This window comes from Phyllobates terribilis, unplaced genomic scaffold (assembly GCF_046119375.1).
Source record: "Phyllobates terribilis strain yellow unplaced genomic scaffold, ASM4611937v1 Scaffold_693__1_contigs__length_808095, whole genome shotgun sequence".
NCBI classification, from domain to species: domain Eukaryota; kingdom Metazoa; phylum Chordata; class Amphibia; order Anura; family Dendrobatidae; genus Phyllobates; species Phyllobates terribilis.
The window spans coordinates 307,720-321,348 of NW_027363453.1; the positions used below are offsets into that span (position 1 = coordinate 307,720).

Genomic DNA, 13,629 nt, shown 5'->3' on the forward strand with positions numbered 1-13,629 from the left:
CAACTTCCTTTCCTCTTCTTCTTGTGATTTTTTAACCCGTTCCTCCTTCTTCTTCTCCTTCATTGCCCGTCCCTCCTCTTCCTCTTTTCTCTTTCTTTCTGTCTCCTCCTTCTCACTCCTTTCTTTCTCCTCTTCCCCTTTTTCCTCTTCAGCAGCAATGCCTGCTTCCACATCGTCTTTAGCTTCTTGTTGCTGTTCTTCAGGCGATGTGTCCATCTCCTCTACCTCCTTTTTCTTATTTTTAGGGCACTCATCCATCTGGTGAGGAGTACCCATGCAACTAAAACACTTGTTACATTCTGCATCCAGATGTCCATATTTTTTACACACACGGCAGTAGTGTGGCATCCCTGGGAAGAATAAATAACCGCGGCTATGGTTGATATAAACCTGCGGCGGAGGTCTGGACACGCCCCCCTCCTCATTCGGGTTCTTCCTAAATGATACCACATACACACGTTTCCCGTTCCACACTCCAAACTGTGTTTCCCCGCGTCTCTTAGGGATGATTTTGTCACAATACATTGATAGGTAACTTTCAACCTCAGAGTCTGTAATAAATGGACTAAACAAATGAATCGTCAGTACTTTCATTGAAAACTGAAAAGAGGGGATTACTTTCACCCCCTCCAGCTCTACCTTCTCTTTATTTACTTCATAAAGAGCGTAGGCACTTTCACACTGCGAGGCTTTATTAAGCGTAACATCATAAAGTCCTCGAGAAAAAAAAGATTGAAAGCAAAAAAGATGCTCCTTGTCGATCTTCAAGAGCTTACAAATAACATTGAAAATAAATTGAGAATCTTTCACCTGCCGGTGGTCAGGAGCAACCACGAACCTGATGGTGTCCTTCAGCGGATGCTCCTCCGAGAAATAATCATTCGGGTTGCTTGCTTGATTCTCCTTCCTTCCTCCAGGGTTTCTCCTTGTCTCCATGATTTTCCTTTTCTTTTCCAGATACCAAGGAAAATATCACACACGGATCGCAGCCTCCACGAAGTTCGTCCTCCCTCCAACACACCGTCCTCCGTAAAGAAAAGGCACTGCAGCTTTAGCACCGATTCCCAAAAGCAGCACTGGATATCTCCAAAGGCCAAGAATCGGTTCTGCCACCACAGTAACCTTCAGCCCAATGTCACAATCCACTACAGATCGTGCCAAAAGGCCGAGAAGCGATAACCAGAATTGGTTTCAAACTACGGAGCCACCCAAGGATCCTGAAAAGTCCATTTGTGGAGATGAGCTCCTGGACTCCCGTTAAGAAGACATGTTGTCAACCTCTAGATCCCTTACATGCCTGCACTTTTCGGCTTGCTGCTGCTGCAATCCACGCATTTTAGATCTGCATAACTCCACCTCTTTAAACACAGCACCTTCACCCCCTGCTGTTCCCACCCGCCTCAACACCGTTGGAAGGGAGGAGAACCAATTAAGGCGGGGGGTGGGGTGGAACGAGCAGCTGTCTACCCTTAGCAGGAGGGCTCCTGATTACATACCTCTCCTGCTGCTGCTGCTGCTGGCTGTCCAGCAGCAGACTGAAGGTGGCTGCTGCTGTGCACAGGTATATAAAGGCTCAGAGCCTATTATGACACGCGCAGCCAGCGTTCCATTGCCACATTCCATCTACTGCAGGCAGGATACCTGGCTGGCTGAATGTCGCTGAGAAGCTCACAGAGACCGCCATAAGCAACAGTTTAACAGAATGCCACAGACTAATCAACCAAACTTTTTGGGTTGGGTTCTCTTTTATAGTCTGCAGGCATTAAATGAAAGAAGTCAGTGTTCCAGCAGAAGGAGACAACGTTTCAGAAAAGGCATTGTAGCAAACCAAAAAAGAAATTTTAAGCGCAGCAGAGTAACCAGCGCACATACCTGTTAGCTCAGGTGAGTTTAAAAGGCTGCTGTTGATAACAAGGGCATTTGCTAAATAGATGGTGTGTGTGCAACAATATACTGAAAGGTCAATTATATTGTGCAGCTTATCTCACCACCTGTAGTTATTTAGGTGAAAGCTCCAAAATGCTTGCCTAATATGTCTGTTTATCCAAAAGGAAGTAAAAAGGGAGAGCTAGAAAGATAGCATTGCATCACATTACATGGCAATGCAATGCACAGTTGCTGAAGTTGAACCAAAATGAGCTTGTAATCTGGCTTCTGCAACTTTGAACATGAAAAATCCAATGAGGAGAAGAAAAGCAAAGCCAAAGAGTCCATCCCAAAATCCGACAAACAAGCAAAATGAACAAAAAACATTGAATTCAATTCTTTCTGATTTTAGAAACTGCATTAAAGAAGGGGTGCACCGGTCCTGGAGATACTGCAATACCAGGTCAATGCGTGGAGTGGATAGAGCAAGCTCTTTTTCCATCTCCCTGTTCTAAAAATCCATTTAATATATGGTCCCCAGATAGGGGACGTATCAGATATTAAACTGATAAGAACAGATTTTTTTTTTTTTTTTTTTTTACACTCAGATTACAAAGTCTTACATCTTTAAAAGCAAAAACCAAGACTCAAATCCATCATCGTGTTTTTTTTTTTTTTTTTTTTTTTTTTTTAATATATATATATACATATATATTTCCTTCTTTCCTTTTTCTTAACTTTCTTTTTAACTTTTTTTTTTTTTTTCCTGTAATTAATATTTGTATTTTTCCAGAAAAAGATTTTCAATGACAACAAAGGCTACACAGTAAGTATATTCCATTCATTTTGCTTCCACAATACATCTGCTTTTCTTATGCCCAAAACCATTTTGTCCTTCCAAAAATACATAAATAAATAACTTAGACACAACTTAATACACTGTTCAACAGACACTTCATTATGTTTAAAAATCAAAATGTTTCTCACCTTCCAAATTGCCATCTTTACACATGTTATAATCACCCACACCACCTTAAAATCTTCTTCCTTTACACCCATCCCATAGAACACCCTGTTAAAATCTAAAAAATTAACATTACTCACAGCTTTAATCAGATTGCACATTTTCCTCCAGACTTTTTGTGCAAACTCGCAATTCCAGAATACGTGCATAGGAGTCTCACTACCGCCACATCTCTGTCTTGGACATTTTTCAAAACGAACAAGACCACGTCTATGCTGAAATTCTCGTGTCGGTAAGCAATCCTTTATTATACACCATAACAAATCTTTATGTTCATTTGATAAGAACACATAGTTTACATTCAGCCAAATCCTGTCCACTATCTTTGGCATAAAGTGCTCCACTGGACTAGTGTTTAACCTTCCTTCCAAGACTTGTAATATCTTTTTATGACACCTCAGTACCTTAAGATCAAAACCTTTTAGATCATAATCTCTCAAAATCTTTTCCAGCACAACATAGTTACTTGGGGGTAAAAATCTATAAGGTCTATTCAATCTCATGTCCACCCACTTATATTTTCTTATATAGAAACCCAAATTATAAATAGAAAAGGCTTTAAGCTTCGATTCTGACCCTAATAAAATATTTATGCAGTTTGCCATATACTTTGCATATAAAAAGGCTTTGATATCAGGATAACCTTTACCACCTTTCTTTTTTGGCTTATACAATTCTTCGCGCTTAACCCTTTCCATTTTTGATCTCCATAAAAAATTAAAACATACTTTAATAATTTTTTTCATCGCATTGACAGGTGGAATAAAAATGGTTGCAACATATAAAATCATTGGGAGTAAAACCTGCTTGATAATTAAAATCTTCCCTTCCAACGTTAGCTCTCTCAGATTCCAAAAAGACACCTTTTTCCTAACCCTCTCCAACAGTGATTCCCAATTTTTTACATTTCCACACTCTTCCGAAAAATAGATGCCTAAAATCTTTGCTTCAAAGACTCTCAATAATTTACAATCGGATTCTAAGATAAAACCGCCCATCGTTAAAACACCAGATTTCTCCAAATTGATCTTAAAACCTGATGCCGCCCCAAACCATTCAACCGTTCTTAAAACCCTATTCATACTTCTTAAATCTTTTACAAAAACAGTCACATCATCCATAAAAGCCACCACTTTAACCTGCTCTCCCCAACTCCCAGGAATAAAAAAACCATTAATCACTTTGTCTTTCCTAAAAGCAGTTAAAAGAGGCTCAATCGCACAGATAAAAAGAATAGGGGATAAGGGGCATCCCTGTTTCACCCCACAATTAATCTTTACACTTCCAGATAAAAACCCATTTACAGATACTTTACTAAAACATGCTTGATACAAGGATTTAATACGTTTACTAAAATCATCCGGGCAACCCATTCTCCTTAAAACATCGAATAAAAAATCATGGGCGACTCTATCATAAGCCTTTTCAAAATCCAGAGTAATTAACGCCATCTTCTGTCTTCTATCGGAAACATCCCATATTATGTCTCTAATTAAAATCAACGAGTCACTGATCTTCCGCGTTGGAACTGCACACGTTTGGTCTATATATATCACCGAACTCACCACTTTCTTTAATCTATTTGCCAACAGCTTCGCATAAACTTTATAATCTGTATTTAAAAGAGTAATCGGTCTCCAGTTTTTTAGCAATTCTCTATCACCTCTTTTGTATAATAAAACAATTACCCCCTCCAACCATGACTCCGGGACACGACATAAAGACTCAACTTTTAAAAACATTTCATAAAATTCATTCCCCACAATATCCCATAATATTTTATAAAACTCAATGGGTAACCCATCCGACCCTGGTGTCTTACCGTTTTGCAATGTATTAACTGTATTAAAAACTTCTTCTTTTGAAATACCCTCTGATAATAATAATTTATTTTCCTTAGTAAAACATTTATCCAACCCTCCTAAAAAATGCTCCTTCAAAGACCTATCTGTATTTTTTGCTGAAAACAGGTTATCATAAAATTCTTTCACTTTCATCTTTTTCCCCTCCAAACTCCTTTCCCCCTCTAAAACCCCCATAAAGGCCTTTTTCTCACAGATTTTTTTAAAAAAGAATTTAGTACATTTCTCGTCTTCCTCCAACACCTTCACACGAGAATTAAAGATAATTTCTTTTCCTTTTTCTCTCAGACATTTTTGAATTTTTTCCTTCGTCACCATAATTTCCTCCTCCACATTAACTCCATTATTCCTAAACTGATACAGACACTGTAGATTTGCATTAAGGTTATTGTATGACTGTCGCTTATCCGCAGCTTTCCTCTTGCCTACTTCCATAAAGAATAATTTAACTTCCTTTTTCATGTAGTCCCACCATTTAAAAGTAGAGTCAAAACATTTCTTTTCTAATTTCAGTTTCTCAAAGAAAAATTTAAAATCCTCCCTTACCTCCTTATGCTGTAACAATGATACATTCAGTTTCCAATGAGACGGCCTTTTTCCCTCATCCGCCTCTACCATCAGTGTACATTCAATTATTCTATGATCAGAAAAAGGTGCTTTATGCGTTTTAAAATTAGAACAAGTAAAATCCTTGGATATAAACAAATAATCTATTCTCGAGAAACAACCTCTTCCTTCCCAAGTAATTTCATACTCCTTCTTCTGCCCGTCCAACCACCAAGCATCTTTTAGGTTAAAAGAAGATAAAATACCCTTGAGACAAGAAACCGAACCATCTTTTACATTATTTAGTTGACAATTAAAATCTCCCCCTAAAATTACTGGAACTACACCTGGGATAAAAAGCTGCAAAATTTCAAACAAATGTAACCTTAAAACTTTTTCTGTATTGGCATAAATATTAAAACATCTATATTTCTTCCCATTCCTTTCTACATCCACTCTTAGAATCCTACCAGGGTATATTTCTTCGTAGTTGGTAATCTCCCATTCCCTGGAACATATAAAACCAACCCCATCACTTCTGAATTCATTCCCGCCTGAAAAACATAAATTACCCTTCCATATACCCCGTAAAAAATCATAATTTAACTTCTTTGACAAATTACATTCTTGAAGAAATACAAAATCAAAATTTTCATTATTAAAATAGTCATAAATCACAGTTCTTTTATATAAGTCATTGAAACCCTGAACATTCAGGGAAGCCGCCCTGATCATCTTTTAGTGACTGGCACCGGGCTATCTCCCCCGCCCTCATCGGATTGCAAAGCACTTTCATCGATACTCAGCCCTTCCGACTCTGATGTACTGGAAATGTCAAAATCCTTTTCACAAGCAAATACTTTTACTACACATGGCCCTACACCACGCTCTTTATCATCTACACTTCTTTTCAACATTTTTGATGAATCCATCCTTTCCTGACCACAGGGTATACTCTGAGATAAAAACTCCCTAGGGGAAGGCCCTATTACAGGCAGGCTTTGACTTTTCACTACCACCACCTTTCCCCCTGCGCCTCCCTTTTTTACTTCACCCCCTTGTTCTTTTATATTACTCTCTTTGCTTGGTGGAGGGACTTTCTGCATTAATTGTCCCACACCCACCAGCACAGACTTCAATTCTTCAATCCTCCGTTCTTCATTCTTCTTTTCTTCTTTCTTCTTTTCTTCTTTCTTCTGCTCTTCCTTCTCCCGACCTTCTTTCTTCTGCTCTTCTCTGTTCTTATCTTCTTCTAACTCCTTCTCCTTCTTCCTTTCTTCCATCTTTCTTTTCTCATCCTCCTCCGACCTCCTCCCTCTCTCTTCTTTCTTTCTCTTCTCTTCTTCCGGTGTTTTCTTCTTCTTTACTTTTCTCACCTCCTCCATTTCCTGCTCATCAGTTCTCTTTTCACTTGCTTCCTCACCATCCTCGGCTTCATTCTGCCGATGTTCTGATGAAGTATCCATCTCCTCCTCGCCTCCTTTCTTCTTATTTGGACATGCATCCTCCTGATGAGCTGAACCGGGACACCTACAACACTTTTTGCACACAATATCCAAATGTCCATATTTACGGCACCCATAACAGTAATTAGGCATACCCGAAAAAAACAGATATCCACGGCTACGATTAACATAGACATTTGGTGGTGGTCTAAGTACCCCACCTTCTTCTTCTGGGTCCTTCTTGAAGGCTACCAGAAAAACCCTTTTTCCGTTCCACACTCCGAACCTAGTTTCCCCACGTTTTCTTGGGATAACTTTCTCACAATATGCACTTAGATAGTTTATTACTTCACTATCAGTAACAAATGGACTGAACAAATGTATTGTTAGCAGTTTCATGGAGAACTGAAAGGAGGGAATCACTCTCACTCCAACAAAAAGCTCGTTCTCCCTATTAACTTCATAGAGAGTATAGGCTCTTTCACACTGAGAGTTCCCCATTAAAGTTAAATCATATATCCCTCTCGAAAAAAAGGATTGAAAACAAAAAAGTTCCTCCTTTTCAATCTTCAGAAATTTACAAATCTCTCTGAAGATAAACTCGGAATCCTTTTCCTGCCGATAACCAGGAGCCACCAACAAACGGAGTGTATCCTTCAAAGGATAATCCTCTGAAAAATAGTCATTGGAATTGTTCTCCCGATTTTCCCTCCTACCTCCAAATGGCCTCTTCGATTCCATATTCTTTTCCTCCTTCTTTTTCCACAGATGATCAGGAAAAAAAACGACACAGCAGATCGCAGCTCCACCCGGATTTCAATCCTCTTCGTCCTACCGACCTCCACACCACGAAAAAGAACCGTCCTCCAGGAAGAAAAGGCAAATCTAGACTTTGCTCCACACCCAATAGCAGCAGCTGGACCAAGATCCAGAAGGCCGAGTGCAAAGATCCACCTAGATCACCTTGGCCAAATGACGCAACCCACTACAGATCGCAGCCAAAAGGCCGAGAAGCGATAACCAGAATTGGTTTCAAACTACGGAGCCACCCAAGGATCCTGAAAAGTCCATTTGTGGAGATGAGCTCCTGGACTCCCGTTAAGAAGACATGTTGTCAACCTCTAGATCCCTTACATGCCTGCACTTTTCGGCTTGCTGCTGCTGCAATCCACGCGTTTTAGATCTGCATAACTCCACCTCTTTAAACACAGCACCATCACCCCCTGCTGTTCCCACCCGCCTCAACACCGTTGGAAGGGAGGAGAACCAATTAAGGCGGGGGGTGGGGTGGAACGAGCAGCTGTCTACCCTTAGCAGGAGGGCTCCTGATTACATACCTCTCCTGCTGCTGCTGCTGCTGGCTGTCCAGCAGCAGACTGAAGGTGGCTGCTGCTGTGCACAGGTATATAAAGGCTCAGAGCCTATTATGACACGCGCAGCCAGCGTTCCATTGCCACATTCCATCTACTGCAGGCAGGATACCTGGCTGGCTGAATGTCGCTGAGAAGCTCACAGAGACCGCCATAAGCAACAGTTTAACAGAATGCCACAGACTAATCAACCAAACTTTTTGGGTTGGGTTCTCTTTTATAGTCTGCAGGCATTAAATGAAAGAAGTCAGTGTTCCAGCAGAAGGAGACAACGTTTCAGAAAAGGCATTGTAGCAAACCAAAAAAGAAATTTTAAGCGCAGCAGAGTAACCAGCGCACATACCTGTTAGCTCAGGTGAGTTTAAAAGGCTGCTGTTGATAACAAGGGCATTTGCTAAATAGATGGTGTGTGTGCAACAATATACTGAAAGGTCAATTATATTGTGCAGCTTATCTCACCACCTGTAGTTATTTAGGTGAAAGCTCCAAAATGCTTGCCTAATATGTCTGTTTATCCAAAAGGAAGTAAAAAGGGAGAGCTAGAAAGATAGCATTGCATCACATTACATGGCAATGCAATGCACAGTTGCTGAAGTTGAACCAAAATGAGCTTGTAATCTGGCTTCTGCAACTTTGAACATGAAAAATCCAATGAGGAGAAGAAAAGCAAAGCCTAAGAGTCCATCCCAAAATCCGCCAAACAAGCAAAATGAACAAAAAACATTGAATTCAATTCTTTCTGATTTTAGAAACTGCATTAAAGAAGGGGTGCACCGGTCCTGGAGATACTGCAATACCAGGTCAATGCGTGGAGTGGACAGAGCAAGCTCTTTTTCCATCTCCCTGTTCTAAAAATCCATTTAATATATGGTCCCCAGATAGGGGACGTATCAGATATTAAACTGATAAGAACAGATACTACACTTGATCTTAGCCAAAAGGCCGAGAAGCGATAACCAGAATTGGTTTCAAACTACGGAGCCACCCAAGGATCCTGAAAAGTCCATTTGTGGAGATGAGCTCCTGGACTCCCGTTAAGAAGACATGTTGTCAACCTCTAGATCCCTTACATGCCTGCACTTTTCGGCTTGCTGCTGCTGCAATCCACGCGTTTTAGATCTGCATAACTCCACCTCTTTAAACACAGCACCTTCACCCCCTGCTGTTCCCACCCGCCTCAACACCGTTGGAAGGGAGGAGAACCAATTAAGGCGGGGGGTGGGGTGGAACGAGCAGCTGTCTACCCTTAGCAGGAGGGCTCCTGATTACATACCTCTCCTGCTGCTGCTGCTGCTGGCTGTCCAGCAGCAGACTGAAGGTGGCTGCTGCTGTGCACAGGTATATAAAGGCTCAGAGCCTATTATGACACGCGCAGCCAGCGTTCCATTGCCACATTCCATCTACTGCAGGCAGGATACCTGGCTGGCTGAATGTCGCTGAGAAGCTCACAGAGACCGCCATAAGCAACAGTTTAACAGAATGCCACAGACTAATCAACCAAACTTTTTGGGTTGGGTTCTCTTTTATAGTCTGCAGGCATTAAATGAAAGAAGTCAGTGTTCCAGCAGAAGGAGACAACGTTTCAGAAAAGGCATTGTAGCAAACCAAAAAAGAAATTTTAAGCGCAGCAGAGTAACCAGCGCACATACCTGTTAGCTCAGGTGAGTTTAAAAGGCTGCTGTTGATAACAAGGGCATTTGCTAAATAGATGGTGTGTGTGCAACAATATACTGAAAGGTCAATTATATTGTGCAGCTTATCTCACCACCTGTAGTTATTTAGGTGAAAGCTCCAAAATGCTTGCCTAATATGTCTGTTTATCCAAAAGGAAGTAAAAAGGGAGAGCTAGAAAGATAGCATTGCATCACATTACATGGCAATGCAATGCACAGTTGCTGAAGTTGAACCAAAATGAGCTTGTAATCTGGCTTCTGCAACTTTGAACATGAAAAATCCAATGAGGAGAAGAAAAGCAAAGCCAAAGAGTCCATCCCAAAATCCGACAAACAAGCAAAATGAACAAAAAACATTGAATTCAATTCTTTCTGATTTTAGAAACTGCATTAAAGAAGGGGTGCACCGGTCCTGGAGATACTGCAATACCAGGTCAATGCGTGGAGTGGACAGAGCAAGCTCTTTTTCCATCTCCCTGTTCTAAAAATCCATTTAATATATGGTCCCCAGATAGGGGACGTATCAGATATTAAACTGATAAGAACAGATACTACACTTGATCTTAGCCAAAAGGCCGAGAAGCGATAACCAGAATTGGTTTCAAACTACGGAGCCACCCAAGGATCCTGAAAAGTCCATTTGTGGAGATGAGCTCCTGGACTCCCGTTAAGAAGACATGTTGTCAACCTCTAGATCCCTTACATGCCTGCACTTTTCGGCTTGCTGCTGCTGCAATCCACGCGTTTTAGATCTGCATAACTCCACCTCTTTAAACACAGCACCTTCACCCCCTGCTGTTCCCACCCGCCTCAACACCGTTGGAAGGGAGGAGAACCAATTAAGGCGGGGGGTGGGGTGGAACGAGCAGCTGTCTACCCTTAGCAGGAGGGCTCCTGATTACATACCTCTCCTGCTGCTGCTGCTGCTGGCTGTCCAGCAGCAGACTGAAGGTGGCTGCTGCTGTGCACAGGTATATAAAGGCTCAGAGCCTATTATGACACGCGCAGCCAGCGTTCCATTGCCACATTCCATCTACTGCAGGCAGGATACCTGGCTGGCTGAATGTCGCTGAGAAGCTCACAGAGACCGCCATAAGCAACAGTTTAACAGAATGCCACAGACTAATCAACCAAACTTTTTGGGTTGGGTTCTCTTTTATAGTCTGCAGGCATTAAATGAAAGAAGTCAGTGTTCCAGCAGAAGGAGACAACGTTTCAGAAAAGGCATTGTAGCAAACCAAAAAAGAAATTTTAAGCGCAGCAGAGTAACCAGCGCACATACCTGTTAGCTCAGGTGAGTTTAAAAGGCTGCTGTTGATAACAAGGGCATTTGCTAAATAGATGGTGTGTGTGCAACAATATACTGAAAGGTCAATTATATTGTGCAGCTTATCTCACCACCTGTAGTTATTTAGGTGAAAGCTCCAAAATGCTTGCCTAATATGTCTGTTTATCCAAAAGGAAGTAAAAAGGGAGAGCTAGAAAGATAGCATTGCATCACATTACATGGCAATGCAATGCACAGTTGCTGAAGTTGAACCAAAATGAGCTTGTAATCTGGCTTCTGCAACTTTGAACATGAAAAATCCAATGAGGAGAAGAAAAGCAAAGCCAAAGAGTCCATCCCAAAATCCGACAAACAAGCAAAATGAACAAAAAACATTGAATTCAATTCTTTCTGATTTTAGAAACTGCATTAAAGAAGGGGTGCACCGGTCCTGGAGATACTGCAATACCAGGTCAATGCGTGGAGTGGACAGAGCAAGCTCTTTTTCCATCTCCCTGTTCTAAAAATCCATTTAATATATGGTCCCCAGATAGGGGACGTATCAGATATTAAACTGATAAGAACAGATACTACACTTGATCTTAGCCAAAAGGCCGAGAAGCGATAACCAGAATTGGTTTCGAACTACGGAGCCACCCAAGGATCCTGAAAAGTCCATTTGTGGAGATGAGCTCCTGGACTCCCGTTAAGAAGACATGTTGTCAACCTCTAGATCCCTTACATGCCTGCACTTTTCGGCTTGCTGCTGCTGCAATCCACGCGTTTTAGATCTGCATAACTCCACCTCTTTAAACACAGCACCTTCACCCCCTGCTGTTCCCACCCGCCTCAACACCGTTGGAAGGGAGGAGAACCAATTAAGGCGGGGGGTGGGGTGGAACGAGCAGCTGTCTACCCTTAGCAGGAGGGCTCCTGATTACATACCTCTCCTGCTGCTGCTGCTGCTGGCTGTCCAGCAGCAGACTGAAGGTGGCTGCTGCTGTGCACAGGTATATAAAGGCTCAGAGCCTATTATGACACGCGCAGCCAGCGTTCCATTGCCACATTCCATCTACTGCAGGCAGGATACCTGGCTGGCTGAATGTCGCTGAGAAGCTCACAGAGACCGCCATAAGCAACAGTTTAACAGAATGCCACAGACTAATCAACCAAACTTTTTGGGTTGGGTTCTCTTTTATAGTCTGCAGGCATTAAATGAAAGAAGTCAGTGTTCCAGCAGAAGGAGACAACGTTTCAGAAAAGGCATTGTAGCAAACCAAAAAAGAAATTTTAAGCGCAGCAGAGTAACCAGCGCACATACCTGTTAGCTCAGGTGAGTTTAAAAGGCTGCTGTTGATAACAAGGGCATTTGCTAAATAGATGGTGTGTGTGCAACAATATACTGAAAGGTCAATTATATTGTGCAGCTTATCTCACCACCTGTAGTTATTTAGGTGAAAGCTCCAAAATGCTTGCCTAATATGTCTGTTTATCCAAAAGGAAGTAAAAAGGGAGAGCTAGAAAGATAGCATTGCATCACATTACATGGCAATGCAATGCACAGTTGCTGAAGTTGAACCAAAATGAGCTTGTAATCTGGCTTCTGCAACTTTGAACATGAAAAATCCAATGAGGAGAAGAAAAGCAAAGCCAAAGAGTCCATCCCAAAATCCGACAAACAAGCAAAATGAACAAAAAACATTGAATTCAATTCTTTCTGATTTTAGAAACTGCATTAAAGAAGGAGTGCACCGGTCCTGGAGATATTGCAATACCAGGTCAATGCGTGGAGTGGACAGAGCAAGCTCTTTTTCCATCTCCCTGTTCTAAAAATCCATTTAATATATGGTCCCCAGATAGGGGACGTATCAGATATTAAACTGATAAGAACAGATACTACACTTGATCTTAGCCAAAAGGCCGAGAAGCGATAACCAGAATTGGTTTCAAACTACGGAGCCACCCAAGGATCCTGAAAAGTCCATTTGTGGAGATGAGCTCCTGGACTCCCGTTAAGAAGACATGTTGTCAACCTCTAGATCCCTTACATGCCTGCACTTTTCGGCTTGCTGCTGCTGCAATCCACGCGTTTTAGATCTGAATAACTCCACCTCTTTAAACACAGCACCTTCACCCCCTGCTGTTCCCACCCGCCTCAACACCGTTGGAAGGGAGGAGAACCAATTAAGGCGGGGGGTGGGGTGAAACGAGCAGCTGTCTACCCTTAGCAGGAGGGCTCCTGATTACATACCTCTCCTGCTGCTGCTGCTGCTGGCTGTCCAGCAGCAGACTGAAGGTGGCTGCTGCTGTGCACAGGTATATAAAGGCTCAGAGCCTATTATGACACGCGCAGCCAGCGTTCCATTGCCACATTCCATCTACTGCAGGCAGGATACCTGGCTGGCTGAATGTCGCTGAGAAGCTCACAGAGACCGCCATAAGCAACAGTTTAACAGAATGCCACAGACTAATCAACCAAACTTTTTGGGTTGGGTTCTCTTTTATAGTCTGCAGGCATTAAATGAAAGAAGTCAGTGTTCCAGCAGAAGGAGACAACGTTTCAGAAAAGGCATTGT

The 13,629-nt window shown here is 42.0% G+C and overlaps 4 non-coding genes and 1 pseudogene across 4 annotated transcripts; all 5 read right to left on the bottom strand.

Annotated features, from left to right (window-relative positions):
- Positions 1 to 2,292: 2,292 nt before the first annotated feature.
- On the bottom strand, positions 2,293 to 2,504 carry LOC141236344 (U2 spliceosomal RNA; annotated as a pseudogene).
- A 6,372-nt stretch (positions 2,505 to 8,876) lies between these two features.
- Positions 8,877 to 9,067, bottom strand: LOC141235972 (U2 spliceosomal RNA). The gene has a single exon (XR_012301671.1). It is a non-coding gene; the product is annotated as a U2 spliceosomal RNA (small nuclear RNA).
- A 1,115-nt stretch (positions 9,068 to 10,182) lies between these two features.
- Positions 10,183 to 10,373, bottom strand: LOC141235973 (U2 spliceosomal RNA). The gene has a single exon (XR_012301672.1). It is a non-coding gene; the product is annotated as a U2 spliceosomal RNA (small nuclear RNA).
- A 1,115-nt stretch (positions 10,374 to 11,488) lies between these two features.
- On the bottom strand, positions 11,489 to 11,679 carry LOC141235974 (U2 spliceosomal RNA). The gene has a single exon (XR_012301673.1). It is a non-coding gene; the product is annotated as a U2 spliceosomal RNA (small nuclear RNA).
- Positions 11,680 to 12,794: 1,115 nt separating this feature from the next.
- Positions 12,795 to 12,985, bottom strand: LOC141236257 (U2 spliceosomal RNA). Its single transcript, XR_012301949.1, has one exon. It is a non-coding gene; the product is annotated as a U2 spliceosomal RNA (small nuclear RNA).
- Positions 12,986 to 13,629: the final 644 nt, after the last annotated feature.